At 53.3% G+C, this 22,200-nt stretch overlaps 1 protein-coding gene across 1 annotated transcript in view; it reads left to right on the top strand.

The window, feature by feature from the left end:
• Positions 1–702: 702 nt before the first annotated feature.
• The window catches only part of LOC144733275 (very long chain fatty acid elongase 7-like), a 46,694-nt gene continuing 25,196 nt past the window's right edge, over positions 703–22,200 (top strand). Inside the window, 1 exon segment of the mRNA XM_078615080.1 lies at positions 703–834. The gene's annotated coding sequence lies outside the window, so the exon portion shown is untranslated.

Here is a 22,200-nt window from a genome sequence, read left to right on the forward strand (position 1 = left end):
CGACTTTACCGAAAGAACCAAGAATATGAATCACGAAAGCTTTAAATCGAAATTTATATTTCATTCATATGTACCTGATGATGGTTGCTTGTGTTGCAATCGAAACGTCGTATTCTATTATTTAATTTAATTTCTTTCTACGTGACTTTACCGAAAGAAACCAAAGAATAATTCCTGCAGTCACGAAAGCTTCAAATCTAGTTAGAATTTTCAACGTAGTTTTTTTTCTCTGACAATATTTCCCCCTTCAAACATCTTAAGTCGGCGGAGTTTGCATTTTCCTCCTCCTTCGCGGAGTTGCAAACGGCATTGTTTTAGTCACCGCACGAACTTCCCTCCCCCTCCCACCATAGTCGCGTGTTTCAACTGAGACCACTTGCGTCAATTCAAATCGCAAGTGGTCACCCCCCCCCCACCACTACCCCTCCCCCCCACCCCGCCCGTGACTCCTCCCCGGATACGTTGGTGGGGGCTGGAGGGTGCGGGAGGGGTGGTCTCGCGTGAATATTAACGAGGTGACGGACCCAAGCCGCCTACTGAGTGGATCAGCTGATCGCCAGTGGGCGGTGACTTTGGTCAATTGTGGGCGTGACCGTGGAGCGAGGACCACGCCCACCATAAAAACCCACCCCCACTCACTGCAGCAAACCCCCCACCCCCTCCACTACCCCCCCCCGCCCAACTCCCCACCCCCCCCGGTCTCGTTGTTAAAGTTCGGCTCCCAACTTCGCTCTGAGTCACACGGTAGGGGCCAAGCAAGAGGAGACGCAGGCGTTGGTGGTGGTGTTGGCGGTGTTACCAGCGACCATTCCAAAGCAGTTCTCTCATTCTCGGGTAAGTTTCACGGTTAAAGTTTTGTAGCCCCCCCCCCATCCCCCCTCCCCCCTCCCCCCCACCCCCCCTCCCCCAGACATGCTCAATCCACCGCTGGATGATGATGATAACTTGGACGTCTTGCGCCAGTGGACTTGACCGGTAGCTTATTCACATGGCGATCGGAAGCGTGAACCCGCAGCCGCCGCTGTTACATCGGCCAAATGTTTGTGCGCGTGGCTACGGTGGTGGTGAAGTATGGTCAAAAGTAAGACACCCCCTACCCCCCCCGTACCAGGACGGCGTGGATTGGAAGGATTTGATGGCTTGATCCATTCATTCATCAATGTTTGATTTTATTAAAGTATCCCACTCGTGTGCGCTGGTTGGGACATTCATACTCAATCCCACCCCCTCCCCCCGGCCGTCTTTGTATCCCCACTTCCGCGATACAAATCGCATCTGCTGTATATGTATTTATACCAGAGCGCACGTACACGTACGCACACACCGCAGAGGCGAGCAGTGGATTGAACTTGATGGGTAAACTTGGTTGGAGAGACACGCCCTTTTTGTGGCTGTGGGAAGAAAGTTAATTCGATTGTTGCCACTGGGTGTGCATGCTCGTCCGTGTGGGTGTACACGCACTAGGAGAGACAAAGGCGGTCGCGTGTGCTTTCCTCGGCCACACTACAACCACCAACAAAAACACCTCGTGTGCCGTTCCGGCCTTCATAGGTGCTCGTTAACAGCACTTGTCCCAACAGCATGCTAAAGGCTACACACGGATGGGAACTTTTGTCCTGTGTGTGTGTGAGGAGCGGTGGCGCAGCGGTTGGCGCACTGCTGCTGTGCGATTTTAGCTCAATTCACGCCCTCACGGCTCTCATCAGTGTCACATGTTGTTCGACTTTAAGCTCGTACTGTTTCGCTGCTGCTGTGTGTTTATACTCGGCCCTTAAATGAAATACCTGGGTCTATACAGGCGGCCTAGCGTGGTCCTGGCCACAACAGACGCTTGTCTAAAGCTCGGCAGTGCTATCCCAGACCCATTTAGCCACCAGCAGTGGAAATTCCACATTCCTGCGGCGAGACTCATACCTCCATTTTTAAATTGTCTTAACAACATACAACGTGTATAGACTGGCTGTAGAAGTTTTATGTGTAACCTGCATGGCATGTCTCGGAAAATCTTTGTCCATTTAGTGGATGGGATTGATCAAAGTAAGCTGTGAATGTTGCATTTGAGGGGGGGGGAGCGGTGGCGCAGTGGTTAGCGCAAGAGCGCCGTGAACCCAGGCGGATACCCGAGTTGGATTCCAGACCATGGCTTAAAACACCACTGGCGAATGCTAATCGGGCACCCGTCAGACACACACCAACCGGTGTTGACCGGCGTGGTGAAGTATGGTCAAATGACCGACACGGCTTGTTGGGTTGTGGGAGAGGCAATGGATTGACAACGGGGCTGTGTGTGTTTGCGTTCACCTGTAACTTTAGCCGAGGCCGGGCAGGATGATGGGCGGTGCTGGTGGCATTGCTGGTGGCAAGAAGGCGATTGCATAAGATTTATGTTTTGAATGTGCACGGTGAAGTTTTTAAACGAATTGCAAACCTGTAAGAATCGATGACGGTCGACGATTCGATTAAGTTCTGTATGAGTTTAGGTCTTCCCACGTTGGGGTATGTAGTTGAGACCTGTAGAGGTGTGTGTGTATAACCTGTACCCGGGTGAATCTTTGAGAACTTGTATCTATTGAGCTGTATATGGCGAGTCGGCAATCTTAGCTCGCACACAGTCAGTCGCCTCCCTGTCACACTTCTACCGCTGCTGCCATTGTTAATATTCCCGTGACCTTCAATTATTGATGCCTTCTTCTTCACTAGTGTCGATCACTCAGTCTACCAGACACCCTGACTGTTTATTCTCAACCATACTGTGTTAAACCATCACACTGCAGATCTCACTCGCCCACTCACCCAGCCACCCACCCACTCACCCAGCCACTCACCCAGCCACTCGCCCACTCACCCAGCCACTCGCCCACTCACCCAGCCACTCGCCCACCCGCCCACCCGCCCACTCACCCGCCCACTCGCCCACTCACCCGCCCACTCGCCCACTCACCCAGCCACTCACCCACTCACCCAGCCACTCACCCAGCCACTCGCCCACTCACACAGCCACTCACCCAGCCACTCGCCCACTCACTCACTCACTCAACAACTGCCGTCAATCGCCGCTAAGTGCGGGTGACGTCACCACAACACCGGTGCCAGGCTATGTGCACTTTGAGGCCACGTGAAGTGTCGAAGGCTCGCTGATAGGTCACGGGCCAGACCCCCAGGGGCCACGGGTTGACCGACTGAGATGAATGGAAGATGCACTAACTGTGCCAACTTGCTATATTTTATCCACCCGGCGCTCCGCCCGTTGTTGTGAGAGTCGCTCTTCTGCACTCCGCTGTTGTTGGAGGGCGACTGCCTCCAAACCGCCCAGTAACCTCAGCGTGCACCTAGCCTGGCACTGCCCTGTAGCTTCCTTCACGAGCTGCCTCATCCACAGAGGCCGGTCTTGACACCGCTGGTGCCGGTAATCGGCAATTCCACTCAGCTCCACATCCTCCCGTACCGCATCAGCCTCCATCTCTTCTCTAGTCCCGTCGCTCCGGTTTGGCCCTCTTGATCTGGCCAAACAGAAGCTGCTTTTTTGGCATGCGGTGGCTGGGCATGCTGGCTACATGACCCATTCACCCACTCACCTTATCACCCACTCGCTCACCATATCTACTCACTCGCCACACTGCAGGTAACCTCACCTCATTTCTCGCCCTCTCTCTCTCTCTCTGCTCTTTCCCTCCTCCCATCATCATCATCGCCTCTATCTTCTCAGTTCTCGTCATAAATCACCTTTATGACCTTTGTTTATTTCAAGTGACGCAGTTGTTTCCTCTTTATCTATTTACGCTTTGATTATCACAGCGCTGTATATTTGCTGGCTGTGTTTGTTGCCCCCGTTCAGCGCACTCAGAATATCAGAAATCTTTTTTATTTGCACTGGAGCTGTGAAGATCGATTTTTTTTCGACCGATGTCCATTAGTTTCACAGATGTCCAGCTAAAAGAAAATGAACTAAAATAATCGATTAATCTTTATCGCGAATCGTTGCGCATCATCGAGGCTCTCAATCCCATAATTAAACTCTCCTTAATCTGGGATTAATGTGGCAGTTATTAATTGCTTGGCCTATGATTGAATGCATTGATAGCTATGCGAATGAAACACAACTGGTTAAAGGCGATAATGCACGGGTAAGTGAATGAAAGAGTGGATAGAAGAAGCAACGGATGAAACATCTCAATATTGTACGAATGGTTGAAGGGATACACGAATGAAAGGGTGGAAAAACTGAATGAAAGCACGGAGGAATGAATGAATGAATGCAATAATAAATGAGTAGCAAAGGAACGCAATGACACGATGCGACGGTTGAACTTCTACGTGAATGAATTGACAAGCGAACGAATTTTTTAAAACAAATCTGAATGGTGGAATTAAATACGTTATCGATAAGGCAATTGATTGAGTTCGCTGAGTGGATACAGGAAAGTAGGGACATATGTGAGCGTGTTGCATTCACGTCAACGTTCACTCGGTGATTCAAGCGTTCCGCGGAAACGTGGCGTCTGAAATAACGCTCAAATGTGGTGGCACACGTGTAATATTTATTGTTATTTATTATTACACATGCACCCACCACCCTATTACCGGGGAGAGGTTAGATTCTGTAACAATGTTTGTCATTATTTTAGTGTAAAAAAAAAAAGTATTGACTAAATTAAGTGACCTCATGGTTAGGCGTTTTGGTTTGTGGTTTCAAGAGCCAGAGGCTATGAATTTGAACATCCGTATCTCCTGAGACTCGGCACGGAAATAAGTTCAACGTCCACCCACACACGAACTGAGCAAATGTAATACATGCTGATAATGTGGCTCAAATACAAATATCCCCTGCGTAGCCTTTAACAGACTGTTGGGGCGAGAGCTGTTGGCGAGTGGGTGGCCAGCACCACTTCCGACCACCTTTGTCTCCCCAGTGCCGATCGCTAATGCACCACGCAAAGCGGATACCCGTTTCAGGCCAAGTCGACCTAGGCGATGCCCAGGACCGGTTCGACATTTTTTTTTCCTCTGCCACTGAGCGCGAACGGGACACACCTTCCCACTTGTGAGTGCACACGCATCGTGCACCTATCCTGGCACACCTACACACATGTCACTGGTGGTTGGCGTCTACCTCCATGGTGCTTGCGCCAGGCTAAGTGCACTTTGAGGCCGTCACACGAAGTGTCCCGTGACAGACCCCCCCCCCCCCCCCCAGGTGTTATGGGATGGCTGACTGTCAATCATTTGTCGCCTGCAAGTAGGCGCTCACTCCCACATTTACAACGTCAAAGGTCCCCCGTGTAGCCTACATGCTGTTGGGGCAAGCGCTCTTAGCGAGCATCTCGTGATGATCACATCGAGATCCATGGGATAATCGTGGAGAGCCGCAGAGATCGATAGGCTGCAGCCAATACACAGATATCCGTAGACTTGCATAGAGACCCACAGGCTTGCATAGGGTATATATGGATTTTACTCAGAGGAGACCCATAGATTATACTATCATAGAGATCCATAGATTAAACTAATCAGAGACCCATAGATTATGCTATCATAGAGGCCCATGGATTAAACTATCATAGAGACCCATAGATTAAACTATCACAGAGACCCATATATTTAAACTATCATAGAATCCCATAGATGAAACTATCATAGAAACCCATGGACACACGACGACGGAAGGGGGTGGGGGTTGTTATCAGCATCACGCCCGGCCGCCTTTGTCTTCCCAATGTTGACCTGTGACAGGAGGTCATAGATGGCATCTGACTCATCGGCCTTGCCTGCATCCCTCCATGGATGTTAGTCTTCGGTGGGGGCATCAGTAATCACGACCACCACTCCTCGCCTCTGGTTGATGGGAAGGCGAGCCCAAAGTAGCCTGGGGCTTACAGCTTCCCACACCTCACCGCCACGCTCCCACGCCCCCTTAATTCTTTTGTTCAGAAGAAGAGCCACTCCCAGTTGTTTGGCAGTCTCCTGCCCCGAGTAGAGGACTGTCCACCCCTCATGGTGGCAGGAGCCAGAGCCGGTCCACCGAACCTCCTGAATGCCACAGAGATCCAGGCGGTACCGGTCCAGCTCCCGACAGAGGAGTGGCAGCCTCTCCTCCGCAGTGAGCGTTCGAACATTCCACGTGGCCACCCGTAGTGGCTTTTTGTTGTTTCTGGACGAGCCCCGAGGGTAAGGATTCAGTCTCCTGGCATCGGACAAATGGGGTTTGGCCAGGAGACGTCATAGACGTCTGTCCTCCCGGGGCCTCCGGCACAAGCTTATTAATGACATGTTTAGGTCGTGGCTTTGTGGTAATTCATTGAAGGCGGAGGGGTTACAAGCCCCTCGCACCCGTCCAGAGCCCCCATTTGGCCGCTGTGGTGGTTTCAAACGCCACGAGGGGAATGGCCAATCTAAGTTGGCCCCCCCACGGCACTGCCCACCACAGCGTTGCCGTCCGGCACCAACGAGAAGGTAGGGGGTTGTTTTTGCCGCACCACAAAGACAAAGATCCCCCGTATAGCCTGTAACAGACTGTAGGGGGCAAGTGCTGTTAGCGAGCGCCTATAAAAGCCGGCACGGCACATGAGGGGGTGGGTGGCCAGCACCACACACATCCACACACACACGCCTCACCACCCACACCCACCACACACCTCACCACCCACACCCACCATACCACACCCACTCCATGTGTCACCGTGCATGAGCGTGACGGGTTTTTTTGTTGTTGCGGCGAGCCATTTGCCATCGAGTTGTGCAAGTGCTGAAGGCTTGGGTGCCATGTCACCTTTACCTGTGCGCGCGTGTGGGGGGGGGGGGGGGGCGGTGGTATAGTGGTTAGCGCGCTGCGCTGCAAAACCCAGCGACTCGAGTTCAATTCCCGTTCACGGCCAACGCCGGTGACGATTATCCGAACCGGTCATGGGCCTCCCCCTAAGTCGACTGCATCAAATGGGTACCTGGTGCGGTGTGGAGTAAACATCGCTACTGGGGAGACAAAGGCGGCCGGGCGTGGTGTTGGCCACCCACCCCTCGTGTGCCGTGCCGGCCTTCATAGGTGCTCGCACACGGCACTTTCCCCAGCAGCCTGTTGGTGCTATACGGGAGGGGGATCTTTGCCTTTATCTTTGTGTGTGTGTGTGGAGCGGCAGTGTGGTGTGTGAGCGCGCTGCGCTGCGACCTGCTGCTGGTGGCCCAGGTTCGAGTCCCGCTCGCGGGCAAACACCTGTGACGATGATCAGAACCGGTCCGGGACCCCCCCCCCCCCTAGGTCGACTCGACCTCAACTGAGTACCTGGTGCTGTGCGTGAACGTCGGAATCAAAATCCTTGTTTGGACTGCAGGCGGAATCCGAGGAGCTATAAAGCTCTTTGTCACAGATGTCCAGCGGGTCGGCGAGTCGCACCGGCACACAAGGCGGCACTGGCGAGCCCACCGCCGTCTTGTGCGATGCCGACCTTCGTGGGATTGTTACTTGCCCCAACAGTCCGTCAAGGCTATACAGGGGGGGGGGATCTTTATACTCTTAGGTTTTTTCGGTAAAGTCACGTAGGTAAAAAATTAAATTAAAAGTAAAAAAAAAAGTAATAATGGAAATAAAATAAAATAATAAATCACGACGTTTCGGAGGCAACACAAGTCTCCGTCATCAGGTGGGACCGTCACAGCTAAAATGACTGCATCAAGATCTTTGTCTTTGTGCCTGTGTTGCGTAATCTCTTCGACTGTGTTGCGTAATCTCTTCGACGGACTTCGCATTAGCCCACCACGTGCGTCGCTTGCAGTCTCGCTAGGGACCAACTCCGCCACCCATGGAAGCTCTCTGATGGCGAGAGAGGGACGGAGAGAGAGACGGAGAGAGAGACGGAGAGAGAGACGGAGAGAGAGACGGAGAGAGAGACGGAGAGAGAGACGGAGAGAGAGACGGAGAGAGAGACGGAGAGAGAGACGGAGAGAGAGACGGAGAGAGAGACGGAGACTTCTAAACAACTTTTACTGCCGCCAGCAGCAAAAGCACTGGAGGCGATTTCAATGTGAAATACACAAAGTCACCAGCAAACAAATGAAAATAAACGCTACAAATCGACGCGCTGTGACGCTAAAAGCACCGCGCACAATACTAAAGAAAAGTCACGTGGTGGTGGTGGTGGTCATCGCGCACGCCACGGTGACGAGCGAGCGCTTCAGAAGGTGAACACGAGGGTGCCGTCCACGCTGGTGCAGAGGACAGACGGAGGGAGACGGGGAGAGGGAGACGGGGAGAGGGGAGCACAAATTGACAGGGAAGTTTTAGTTTTTGTTTGAAGTTGTACTCAAAAGCGTCATCGTAGCCCTGCAGTGACGTCACAGCGACAGCACTTTCCCCGGCAGTTTGCGTCACCGTATGGGGGATCTTTACCTTTGTGTGTGTGTGTAATCTATGCACAAACATTGTATATGGGCAAATGGTTAATGTGTCATACTACATTATAGTCAAATATCCCCCGTATAGCCTTAACATACTTTGTGGGCAAGTGCTGTGTATCGATTGTGTACAATCGATGCATATCTCATTCGCACACAAAGACAAATCTCATCACCCCCGTACAGCCTGGACAGACTGTTGGGGCAAGTGCTCTTAGCTAGCACCTATGTGCCGTGCCGGCCTTCATAGGTGCTACTCGTTAACAGCACTTGCCCCAGCAGTCTGTTACAGGCTATACGGGGGATCGTTGTCTTGTGTGTGTGTGTAATCTACGCATGTGTCATGCACACACACACTCGCTCGCACAGTCGGTGACGCTCGCTGGCCGGTGGTGAATGACTCCGGGTAAACACCGAGAGGCTGGCACCGAACCTGCCTTGTGCACACACCGCAGCGATAAAACTCGAAATCATCGAGCGACAAATATAGCAGCCCCCCCCCGCCCCTCCCCTCATCCCTCGCCCCTCCCCTCCCCCCTCGCCCCTCCCCTTCCCCCTCCCTCCTCCCGGATCTCCCCATCTGTTCTCTCGGCCGGTGTAGGGACCCCTTGTGCTTCACGGGCGGGGCAGGTTCCTTAGCTCTGACTCGCACGGAGCCAGAAGATGTCGTAATGTCATCAAAGTTGGCGCTGCTGATGAGAGAGCCGAATGCCGAAACCGGTCCGGAGTTTTTAAAAAACATTTTTGCTTGTATGACTGTGTGTACGTTGAACTTCTTTCGCACCGTACGTAGCCAATCGTGCTAATCGCTTCGAGCGAGCATGGTTCTGCTGATGAGATGAATAACACTGGTCAATACACTTTTTATGGCATAAGGTATAACAATGGTTTTAAGGTAATTTTGGGGTGCTGATTCCAAATCTGGCATCAGTTTTTGTCTCGCATCAGGTTTGTGAGATCAAATATTGCATTTTCAATAAAAATTGCAGAAGAAAAATATTAAATAAATGTGGATATCTACATAAAATGATATTATAAACACACTATCCTAAAAATACAGCACCATATTTTAACACTAAAGCAGTCACTGACTAGCAACAACTTGCAATCATAAGTGACAGAGTTAATTTCGGGTAAAATAAATGAAAATGGGGTATGCCGATAGCATAAAAATGAGATGTGATAGAGAAAATCTGAGACCAGATTTGGAATCGGCATCCTGAAATTGGTCTAAAACAGCTGCAAAAGTCTAGGCCAGAATTTTTTTTGTTGTTGACCAGTGTAATTATCGAAACCTGTCCCAGAGTCTACTTGTTTTGACGCAATTGTTAAAGCGAGCCTGGTTACGCTGACGAAACAGCCGAGTGTGGAAACTGGTCCAGAGGTTTTGCTTTTGTTTGAACCAATGCTACTGAATGTGTGCACTCCCCATTATGCCGTGTGCCTTGTGGGATGTGTAAAAAATTAACCCGTAAAAACAAAGTTTTTCACTATAAATCCTTTATATGCGTGGCGGCTAGAGTCCTCTCGTCCTCTGGCTTGAGATGGCTGCCACCTATGGGTCAGATGATTGCCTGCCACCATTAAGCAATTGGTAATTAAATATAATTTTTTTGATCCTAAAATGTTGAAAATTTTGGAAAAAAGTTTTCACGAAAATTAATTGTCACGCACAACGAGTCTGTGCAAAATGTCAGCTCGATTGGATCACGGGAAGTGGGTTAAAAAACGACCAAAAGATTTGCACGGTCGTAAGCGCGCAAGCAAGCGAACTTAATATAACGGATTTAAAAACAACCTTGACATAAAGATGTCACGACTCCAATTTGTGCAAATCCTGACCCTGCACACTGCAACACTTGCCCAGGATGCAATGTAGCAGCAACTTTGAATACTTTCACTCTTAATTCAAAATACGGTTGTTTATTTTACTTTTAAAATGTTCTATTTCTAAATATCTACTAATCTTGCTATTCTTCCAAACAACAAAATCCTCATTTTCATCATATGTGAGTCTCTGAGTATATGGGTACTAATTTTATCGATCACGGTGGGGGAGGGGGATGATGATGGGGCCGAGTCAACCCCCGAACCAGGACGTAAACTTGCAACCTTCCGATTTGCGAGCTGCTGGCTTGACCTCTGAACCACCTCGGTCAGCTTGAGGAGCGGTGGCACAGCGGTTAGCGCTACGCTACGAACCCGGCGACCCGAGGTCCGATTCCCGCTCACGGCCACCAACACTGGTGGCGATTTATCTTAACAGGTCCTGGGCCTCCCCGAGGTCGACTCGGCCTCAAATGAGTACCTGGTGTGGTGTTCAATAAACATCGCCACTGGGGAGACTAAGGCGGTCGGGCGTGGTGCTGGCCACCCACCCACCCCCCCCCCCCCCCATGTACTGGTGCTCGCTAACAGCCTGATAAATGGCTATTCGGGGGATATTTGTCTTTTTTGGTGTGCGTGAGTGCAAGTGGAAGCTGTCCATTGAAGAAACCCCCCCCCCCCGAGAATGTGGCAACATTTTGGGTGGGGGGAGTGGGAGGTAAATCCACGCTGGATGATTTCCACGAATCGTTTCCGTTCACCTGTGGGTTATGCAACTCCCCCCCCTCCCCGTCTGATGGTCTATGGGTCTCTATGCGAGTCCATGGGCCTCCTTAGTAAAACAAGAACACCCCGTAATGTTACCCTATGCGAGTCTACGGATCTGTGTGTGCATGGCGGCAGTCTATGGATGTCTGCGGCTCTGTCTCGAATTCCCGCCTGGGTCTCGACGCGAACTCGTGACTTGCAGCGTTGGAACGTCGCGACGCGGAGAAAACGCCACACCCAGCGGTGCCGTTCCCACGGCGACTACGGCAAAGACTGCCAACACTCGCACGCAACAGGCGCACACACACAGTGGCGCACACACACACATAGTGGCTCACACACACACACAGTGGCACACACACACACACGGAGACACACACACACACGGAGACACACACACACACGGAGACACATGTACACCCCTACACAGTCACACGGACCATACAGAGTGTCTCACAAACACACACTTGCATACACAAAGACAAAGATCCCCCGTATAGCCTTAACACACTGTTGGGGCAAGTGTTAGCGAGCACCTATGAAGGCCTGAATGGTACACGAGGGGTGGGTGGCCAGCACCACGCCCAGCCGCCTTTGTCTCCCCAGTGGCAATGTTTACACACCGCACCAGGTTCTCATTTGAGGCTGAGTCGACCTAGGGGAGGCCCATGACCGGTTCAGATAATCGTCACCGGTGTTGGCCGTGAGCGGGAATCGACCTCCCTTCGCCGGGTTTCGAAGTTCAGCACCCTCACCACTACACCACCGCTCCCCACTTGAACACCCACGCTCACACACGCATAAACATAGACACATCATACAAAGACAAAGGTCCCCCGTATGGCCTTCATCGTACAATTGGTGGAGGGGACGCGCACACAAGCACATCGTGAGGCACGCTTGCCTGCGTCTGGTGCGAAAAGAAGTTCAACATACAGATTTTAATCAAGTGCTCACTTACTGCAGTTGCCTTTAAAAGTCCCAACGCACACACGCGCACACACGCGCACACACGCGCATACTTGACAAATGCGTGCACACTCATGCACAACTACAATAACAGTGGCAGCTAAGTAGGGAGGAATGGGGGGTGTGGGTGTCACCACTGCGCTTGTGCCAGACTAAGTGCACTGAGGCCACGTGATGTGTGGGGAGGAAGGTCCACGGGATGGACCCATGCTCTAGGGCAGAGGTGGGGAACGTCCGGCCCTCGGGCCGTATAAGGCCCGCGAATCATTTGGTGTGGCCCTGCCAAGGCAACCGCAGGCGGGACTCGAAATTAAATAAATCTAGGAGCAAACCTGGAAAAGCAGTTGCGAGTAGCAACAACATCATCAATACCAGCTGACATCACACGCCTCACCAAAGAGAAGCAGTTCCAGCCATCACATTAGGGGTGAGTTAATTAAATGTTTGACCAAATATAACAGGCTAATTTTTAAGTTGATGATTTTGTATGGCCCGCGAATGATGTTGTAAATATCCAAATGGCCCTTGGCAGAAAAGAGGTTCCCCCCCCACCCCTGCTCTAGGGGACGACTGACCGACGCACACGGCACCTACGTACGTACGTTGAACTTCTTTCGCGCCACCGTACGTTGCCAACCGTGCCGATCGAAAGGTGCGGGGGAAGGACAACAAACTAAACGCGCAAAAGCAGTTTTGTAAAAGTGCACCGCTCCAGTGGCTTGCTAATATCGTAATTAAGAACGTTCCAGACGGGCAGCAAAGAAAAAGAGCCGCCTAGCTCGGTACAGCAGTGGGCCTTAGTTTGTAAAATAAAAACTAGTTTAGTGTGTGCGTGTGAGTGTGTAGTGGGGAGCGGTATTGTAGTGGTTAGCGCGCTGCACTACAGACCTGGCGACCCGGGTTCGATTCCCGCTCATGGCCAACACCAGTGACGATTATCTGAACCGGTCCTGGGCCTCCCCTAGGTCGACTCAGCCTCAAATGAGTACCTGGTGCGGTGTGTAAACATCGCCACTAGGGAGACAAAGGCGGTCGGGCGTGGTGCTGGCCACCCACCCCCTCGTGTACCGTTCCGGCCTTCATAGGTGCTACTCGCTAACAGCACTTGTCCCTACAGTCTGTTAAGGCTACACGGGGGATCTTTGTGTGCGTGTGAGAGGCGAGTTGAGTTTGTAGGTTCTCCACACGATTGCTCGTGAGTTTCCTCCTCGCCCTTTTTCCTTCCTCCGACCCGACATTCACCCAAGTGACGGAGACGTCGCCACGGCGCCCGTGCCAGGCCAGGTGCACTTTGAGGCCACGTGAAGTGTCGAAGGCTCTCTGGCAGGTCGCCGGACAGACCCTGCAGGTGTCGTGGGGTTAACCGACTGAGACGACCGGCCGACGCGCCGTCTGTGGCTCCCCTACCGTGCCAACGGTTTAGCCGCCCGGCGCCCCGCACGTTGTTGTGAGCGTCGCTCCTCGGCCCTCCGTTGCCGTTGTTGGACGGCGACTGCCTCTAAGTGACTAGCAGCAGCATCCTTCACGAGCCTCCTACCGTAGCTCCACACACCACACAGACACAATGTACCTGTCCTCAAGCAACAACATCCCAATACTGCAAAACAAATTTGCTCTGCTAATTATTTAATCGGGATCGCACGCAGCAACAGCAGCAGCAGCAACATTGCCCCCCACTCCGCGTCACGTCGACAAACTTGGCAGGGACCTTCCCGACAAGGAGCCGTGCGGGACTTTGTGGGGCTTTTCCTGTGGGCTAAACGAACGCGATCGCACGGTATCTCGTTGTGGCGCTTGACGTCTCACCCGCGTGTCACCGCGTGTCACCGCGTGTCACCGCAATAATCCGCGACACTGCTCGCAGGTGCCCGGCAACGCGACGCTTGGCTTTTGTGTGGCCAAGGTGAATTGCCGGGCCAGAGACATCTCGCACGCGCACGCGCTTTCACGAGCAAAGACAAAGATGTCCTGCGTCGCCTACAAAGGCTGATGGGGCAAGTTTTGTTAGTGGACCTGCTCCGCGCAAACACAAATACACCTCAACACGCCGGCGGCGGTTGAGGCGTGTTAACTGGGGAGATTGCTCAATCCCACAGGAACCGACGCTACCGTTACGAAGACAAAGATCCCCCATGTAGCCTTTGACCGACAAGTGCTCGGGGCAAGTGCTGTTGGCGAGCAGCACCAACGAAGGCCGGCACGGCATCCGAGGTGGGGGGGGGGGGGGCAACACCACGGCCGTCCGGCCGCCTTTGTCTCCCCGGTACACACTGTACCCAGGCACTAACGTTTAAGGCTGAGCCGACCTAGGTGGAGGCCCCAGGACTGCTGCCAGATGTTCGTCGCCGTTGTCGCGAGCGAGCGGGGAATCGAACTTGGAGCTTGTGGGGTTCGTAGCGCGCTTGGCCAGGCGCCGAGGGCGGATCGTCGCCGCAACCCTCGCGATGTTCGGAACGAGCTTCCTGGCTGGATAACCCGCGGTGCTCCAAGAAGGCGTGCGGCACATCTGCGTGGGAATGGGAGAAGAGGAGCGGGGTAATAAGTGGAGCGAGGGTGAGAGGTGATGGAGTGGAGCGGGGGGGAGAGGTTCAAGTGATGGGAGCGGGAGTGAGATGCGGTGGAGGGAAAGGAATTGAGAAACAGAAATGGGCAAAGCGAGATCAATTCGGCTGTCCGGAAGGTGGCGAGAGGCGGGCCTCTATATAAAATGCAAAACAATGGTTTGGCTGGGAGGGAGGGATGGACGGTCATGTGCAATGGACGTGTGTTATACCGGTGTTTTTTGTTGGTGGGGCAAATCGGTATCGGTCAAGCTGAGTTTGTACTCCCCCCCCCCCCCCCCCGTGTCAAAAGGCGGGGGCCCCCTTATCGGATGTGCAAGTCAATGGCGAAAGTTGTTCCGAGCTGATAAGGCGACGGATGAATCACCGAGAACCGATAAGATAAGCTGGCGGGGGGGGGGGTGTCGACGTTAGTCACGTGATGTGTCAAGGTGTCGTCACCAATCTCGGTCTAGTGCAGGGGGGGGGGCAATCTTTACAGAGGAGAAGAGGAAGAAGAGGAGGAGCCATTTGTTGTTGTTCGTCGTCTTTGATCAAAATAGTTGAGTCGCGTCGCATGCGCAGGGCGACTTGTACACGAACACAGCATTGGGGTATACAGCAAGACGACAATAATAACAACAGCAACAACAACAACACATTCTGACTCAAACAAAACGGGTGATGGAGTAAACTGCGGCTATTTAGTACCCCCCCCCCCTCTCTGCGGTTAATCTTTAACAGTTCGACTGTTGTACATTTTGTCGTCACCAACACATTCCCACAGTGACCCCGTTCCCTGGCCATAGTTAATCAAATATCTTCAAATTAAAGTTTTTAAAACCGGCTGCTTGCAAATGAGAGAGGGGGGGGCAGCCAATGAGCCCAGGGAGGGGGGGGGGGCACAGAGCCCAGGGATGGGGGGGTGGGGCAGCCAAAGAGCCCCAAGCCGCAGGTTTGCTGGCCCCTGCCCCAGCGGCGGGCGGCCTGCCCCTGTGGGTGCTCACACGCTCGGAGCCCCGAGGCCACCTCTTTTGTTTTTGATGAGCAGTCCTGTTGGGCGATGTAACTTTAAATACATAAAACCATGTCGACAATTTAAGTTTAGATTGTGCCGACATTGTCATGTCCTCAAGTTGTCGAATTTGTGCGACTGTGGGTTTCTGTATGGGACTGTGGGTTTCTGTATGGGACTGTGGGTTTCTGTATGGGACTGTGGGTTTCTGTATGGGACTGTGGGTTTCTGTATGGGACTGTGGGTTTCTGTATGGGACTGTGGGTTTCTGTATGGGACTGTGGGTTTCTGTATGGGACTGGGTCTTTTCATGGGACTATGGGTATGTGTATGGGATTATGGGGTTTCTGTGCGAGTCTGTACAATAATACAATGTAGGTTTACGTGGCATCTAAATGTGACCGCATCTTTAGACGCTGTCCAGAAACACGGTGTATTTATTTCACAGTGAGAGAGGGCGGGGAGGATGGGGGGCGGGGTTGATTTAAGGTTCTTTCATCTCCGGCACTAATGCGGTGGGACACCGGTCTTAATATGTCCGTGTGAACTTCTTTCGCGCCGTACGTGGCCAACCGTGCTAATCGGAAGTGCGGGGGAAGGACCACAAACCAAACACGAAAAGCAGCTCTCGAGGTGTTTGTCAATGCGGATGATTTGAATGCGCGTGGCTCCGCGTGGCTTTCCTAACGTCGGAAGGAAAGAGCGTTCCAGACGGCCGCAGGAGCGCGCGTCCGAGAGCGCCGCGCGATGCCGGGTGACCGTCTTTCATGACTACATTTGCTCGAGCACCGTACGGCAACTTTGCCGTGACAAGAACAATTTAACACTTTTGGTATTCATACTATTAGGTTTTTTCGGTAAAGTCACGTAGGTAAAAATAAATAAGAAAAATACATATTATAGAAATAAAATTATAAATCACGACGTTTCGGAGGCAACATAAGTCTCCGTCATCTGATTATTTATTATTTATTTTTTACCTACGTGACTTTACCGAAAAAACCTAAGAGTATGAAATCCTTGCAGCCACGAAAGCTTCAAATCGAGAACTTTTGTTATTCGCACCGTTCTGACGGCGCAGGTCTACGGCCCGGCCAAAAAGCCGCCGCCGCTGCGAGGGGGTGGACCCGGCGCGTCGGCCTGACGACGCGGGGTTTGCGCGCTCCCCCTTTTATTTTATTTTTTTACGAGATCGGCGGCGGGGTTTGTATCGTGGCCAGTGGGGGGGGGGGGGAGGCACGACCCACGGGCACAACATTTGGTTGCGAGGCGCTAATCTCAGCCGCTCCGCATTGGCGTGTTTCTTCTTTTTCTTCCTCGTCCTCTGTCGCAACGCCAGCCCTGGGATTTGAGAGCGAGAGAGAGAACGAGGTGCGTCTTGGGCCGTCTTGGGCCGTCTTGGGGCGTCTTGGGGCGTCTTGGGGCGTCTTGGGGCGTCTTGGGGCGTCTTGGGGCGTCTTGGGGCGTCTTGGGGCGTCTTGGGGCGTCTTGGGGCGTCTTGGGGCGTCTTGGGGCGTCTTGGGGCGTCTTGGGGCGTCTTGGTCTCGGGCTCGAATCTTGCGAGGTGAAGGGGAGTGGGGAACAGGGGGGACGCTATTTGAAGGTGAGGGGGGGGCTGTGTGTGGGTTCGTCGTTTATGTACGAAGCGTCCTGAGATTCGGGCCATAAAATCCCTCCACGTCAGAGGTCGCAACCGGGTACCCGATACCCGATAGCCGTTTGCGACCCTGCTGCGGCCGGGTACAGGTATGGGTACAGGGGGTAAGGAATCAAAACCCGTTAGCGACCTCTGGTACACGTGGCCGGTCAGCACGAGCTGTTGGGGGACTCCTTCAGGGCGGAGCTTGCCAATCATTGATCCCTGCCTCGTGGCGAAAAGTTACTTTTTGAATGCGTAACAAGCAAACCAAAAAAACAACTCCACCATCTAAAATCGTAAATATTTCGGGGGGTGTGGAAACTCGCGGAGCGGTGCTGCGTCACGAGAGGAAGGCCCGCTGAAGCGGAGAGCACAGAGCTACCTCCGAGATTCCTTTTGAAGTGGCCCTTTAACCCGGATGAAAACAGCAACTCCCCCCCCCCCCTCCATGCACTTGAGATGTGCAGGCACTGGCTGAGGCTCACCGCCACTCAGTGGCGTTGTTATGGAAATGTCAGTTTGCCGAACTTCTTTCGCACCGCACCTAAGCCAACCATGCTAATCGGAAGGTGGTGTGCGTTGTCCGCCTATCTATTCAAGGGTTCGTTCGTGGGATTATTATCATCATTATCATCTTGATCGTGATCGTATGGCACGATCCCTCCACCCAATACCCCCACTCATCTCTGATCGCATCACACCCTAGACTCAAAACCCCACTACCCCCCCCCCCCATCTAGCCCCTCCACTAGCCCCCCCCCACCAGCCCCCCCCACCAACCCCCTACCCTACTAGCCCCCCCCACCCCCTTCCCACCCTTCCCACCCCGGTCTGGCCAATGTGACAGCAAGGACAGATACTTTTTTCTCAGCAACTTTCTATCTAGCAGCTGATGTACTGTAACCCCCCCCTCGCCCTCCCCACCTCCCGTGCCAGCCACCGTACATGTGATTGTGCGTGATCCTAAACTGGTTAATGAGAAGTGAACCCTGAGGAATGTGGGTGTGCGTGTCTGTGTGGATGTGGGTGTGCGTGTGTGTGCGTGTGTGTGCGTGTCTGTGTGCGTGTGCGCACGTGGGTTTTGGATGAATGGGCGGATTGTGCCGTGCCGGGCCGAGAGAGCTGCTGACTTGCGGTGGGTGGGGGGGGGTACACGAGTGGGTGGCTGGGTGGGCTTGGAGAAGGTTGGGTGAGCGGGGCGGGTGAGGTTGGTGGGTGGAATGGGTGGAGTTGTTTGGTGGGTGGGCGAGTGGTGAGTGGGGTAGGTGAGCGAGTGAGTGGGGCGCCCTGGAGAGTGGGTGGGTGAGCAGGTTGATTGGTGGGTGGGTGAGCAGGTTGATTGGTGGGTGGGTGAGCAGGTTGATTGGTGGGTGGGTGAGCAGGTTGATTGGTGGGTGGGTGAGCAGGTTGATTGGTGGGTGGGTGAGCAGGTTGATTGGTGGGTGGGCGAGCAGGTTGATTGGTGGGTGGGCGAGCAGGTTGATTGGTGGGTGGGCGAGCAGGTTGATTGGTGGGTGGGCGAGCAGGTTGATTGGTGGGTGGGCGAGCAGGTTGATTGGTGGGTGGGCGAGCAGGTTGATTGGTGGGTGGGCGAGCAGGTTGATTGGTGGGTGGGCGAGCAGGTTGATTGGTGGGTGGGCGAGCAGGTTGATTGGTGGGTGGGCGAGCAGGTTGATTGGTGGGTGGGCGAGCAGGTTGATTGGTGGGTGGGCGAGCAGGTTGATTGGTGGGTGGGCGAGCAGGTTGATTGGTGGGTGGGCGAGCAGGTTGATTGGTGGGTGGGCGAGCAGGTTGATTGGTGGGTGGGCGAGCAGGTTGATTGGTGGGTGGGCGAGCAGGTTGATTGGTGGGTGGGCGAGCAGGTTGATTGGTGGGTGGGCGAGCAGGTTGATTGGTGGGTGGGCGAGCAGGTTGATTGGTGGGTGGGCGAGCAGGTTGATTGGTGGGTGGGCGAGCAGGTTGATTGGTGGGTGGGCGAGCAGGTTGATTGGTGGGTGGGCGAGCAGGTTGATTGGTGGGTGGGCGAGCAGGTTGATTGGTGGGTGGGCGAGCAGGTTGATTGGTGGGTGGGCGAGCAGGTTGATTGGTGGGTGGGCGAGCAGGTTGATTGGTGGGTGGGCGAGCAGGTTGATTGGTGGGTGGGCGAGCAGGTTGATTGGTGGGTGGGCGAGCAGGTTGATTGGTGGGTGGGCGAGCAGGTTGATTGGTGGGTGGGCGAGCAGGTTGATTGGTGGGTGGGCGAGCAGGTTGATTGGTGGGTGGGCGAGCAGGTTGATTGGTGGGTGGGCGAGCAGGTTGATTGGTGGGTGGGCGAGCAGGTTGATTGGTGGGTGGGCGAGCAGGTTGATTGGTGGGTGGGCGAGCAGGTTGATTGGTGGGTGGGCGAGCAGGTTGATTGGTGGGTGGGCGAGCAGGTTGATTGGTGGGTGGGCGAGCAGGTTGATTGGTGGGTGGGCGAGCAGGTTGATTGGTGGGTGGGCGAGCAGGTGGGGGGGGGCGAGTTTTGGCGGGCGATTGAGCGGTTGAGCCCTGCGCATGAGAAAGTTGGTGGGTCCAGTTCACCAGGTGAGGTAGGTGGGTGAGCTGATGGGCTGGGCGGGGTGGGGGGGTTAAAGGGTCACACAGACACGAGAATCGGTGTGTCGGAATGTGGATGGGCCGGTTTGGGTGAGCGTGCTGCGTGATGGGGAACGGGTTGGTGAGTGTGGGTGGCTGGGTGAGCCAAGACGGTGTGGGGGGGGTGCTCGCCTAGCAGGTGGGCCTAGAACAAAAGGTGCGGGCGAGAGGGGGGGGCGTTCCGGTGTGGCAGTGGCCGCGGTTGTGATGTGGTTGTTCATTTGTGCTCGGGGAGCGGGGTGGGGTGAGAGAGACGTGGCCTGGCAGAGGGCGCGCAACGACGCCGCGGGTTTGTGGCATTGAGGCGATCTCTGAGAATAGCAGCTGCAGCAGCTGCAGCAGCAGCAGCTGCAGCAGCTGCAGCAGCTGCTGCAGCTGCTGCAGCTGCTGCAGCTGCTGCAGCTGCTGCAGCTGCTGCAGCTGCTGCAGCTGCTGCAGCTGCTGCAGCTGCTGCTGCTGGGTCGAGGAGGAGGAGAGGGAGTAGTGGAGGGAGTCGTCGGTGCTTGGCAGCAGCGTCCACGTTGCTCGCTCTGGGTGCCGGTTTGTCAGCATTCCTGGTGAGCTTAAAACAAAACTTGCGGCAGAGAGAGAGAGAGTCATAACTCTCAAGCATGTCAAGAATGTCGAGTTGGAATTTTCCAGTGGAAAGGCCCACAGGTTAAACTTTTTTAGCTGGAGAGTCACAACATAAAATGACTGAAACGTGACTCCCGGTGTAATTCGGTTGCACGGGAGAAGCCACGCTCCGCTGTTGGGTGTCAATAGCTCTGTTGTCGAAATGGAATGTGCGATGATGATGCTGCTTCAACATCTCACCTCCGTGGTGAGATGTTAACTACCTCGCCTGGTGTACAGGAGCTCGTGGGTTCAATCCCGACCCTGCCGTCGGTATATTTGGAGTTTGCGTGTCTCTCTCCTCCCGTGGTCGCGTTGATTTTTCTCCGGGTCCTCCGGTTTTTCCCTCCCACATTTGGAATCGACATCGCCGTGCGTTTTCGAGTCTTTGGCGACTGCTATGCGTTTCCACGATGATGATGATAAGCCACTTCGTTGAGCTATCATTGTTGATGGCCAGGTCGCTTCTGAAAAAGAGGATATATTGCTCGGTGGGCCTTGCCTGGTAAAAAAAAATCAAAATTGTTTAATTAATGATTACGTGAACAAAACGTACCAATTGGTTACTTACTTCAGCACATCGGAGTGTTGGAGAGCAAACCCGTTGCAACAACATTCACAATTGGGAGTTTTAACGACGATTCGTGGTGCATCGGCACAGAACTGGAGTTAAAATATTTATTTGTATTGAAGGAATCCGATGAGCTATGAAGCTCTTTTAAACACAACGTACGGATGAAGAGGCAGCAACGGAGAGGGAACACGTGAGAGATGCGGGCTAAAGTTGTCTTGAAGGAACAAAAACACATTAATGTTAAGAAAATATACAGCAGGCACATCGCACCAACAACAATGACGAGGTTGATGAGACGAAGCGAACGCGATCCAGCGAATAAAATGACAACAACCATCACGGGACCGGGATACGTGCATTATAACATGAATTACAAATACATGTATACTGTAAGGATACATTTCACTGTTATCTAATTTTAACGTATATTTTCATTTTTCGATTTAAAGCTTTCGTGACTGCAGGGATTCATATTCTTGGTTCTTTCGGTAAAGTCACGTAGAAGGGAAATAATAAATATGTTTTATTTTTATTATTTTGTTATTTCCCTTCTACGTAACTTTACCGAAAGAACCAAGAAGACGATTCCATTGGCGAGTCGCCTGCTGACGATGCCGGTTGCAATTGCGAGCGAAACGTCGGGCGAGGTTTGTGATATTAGAAGATGGGTGGGTGAGATGGGGAGCTTTAGCAACTGGGGTGAACGTGTGGGTGGGTGGTGGGGTGGGCGAGTGTGTGGGGGGGGGGTGCATCAGCGGCGAGCTAGAAAGTGGGTGAGAAGTCTGTCCTTGGTGTCACGGGCTGGGCTGGGGTAGAGAGGGGGGGGGTAGTGGGTTTTTGAGTCTCTAGGGTGCGATGCGATCACATGGGTGTGTGGGGGGGGGTGTCACCTAGCCATGGTAACTCCACGCACCCCCCCCCAGTCGAAAATAGCCCCAACTCAGCGTCTTCGCAGTCCTTTGCCAATTGGGTCAAAGTTTGCGCCCAGCGGCAACCGCTGTCGGAATCTGGCTTGGCCGTCGCGAGGCCTGGAATAGTTTATATTTTTTTTCCTCTCCGCGGTTTGATTTATTTTCTTTCCACGCTCGTTTTTTTGTTTGCCAACAACCCATTCATAATTGAATGGTGGTGATCATACTAATAATAGCAATAAAATAAATAAAGCCACCACTGAAGATAATCTTTGCCATTTTGTAACGCGCGCAACGTTTGGGAATTGGGAGGCGGCACGGGGTGGGGGGGGGGGGACCACGGG

The sequence above is a fragment of the Lampetra planeri genome, chromosome 46 (assembly GCF_965212315.1).
Source record: "Lampetra planeri chromosome 46, kcLamPlan1.2.h2, whole genome shotgun sequence".
NCBI lineage: Eukaryota > Metazoa > Chordata > Hyperoartia > Petromyzontiformes > Petromyzontidae > Lampetra > Lampetra planeri.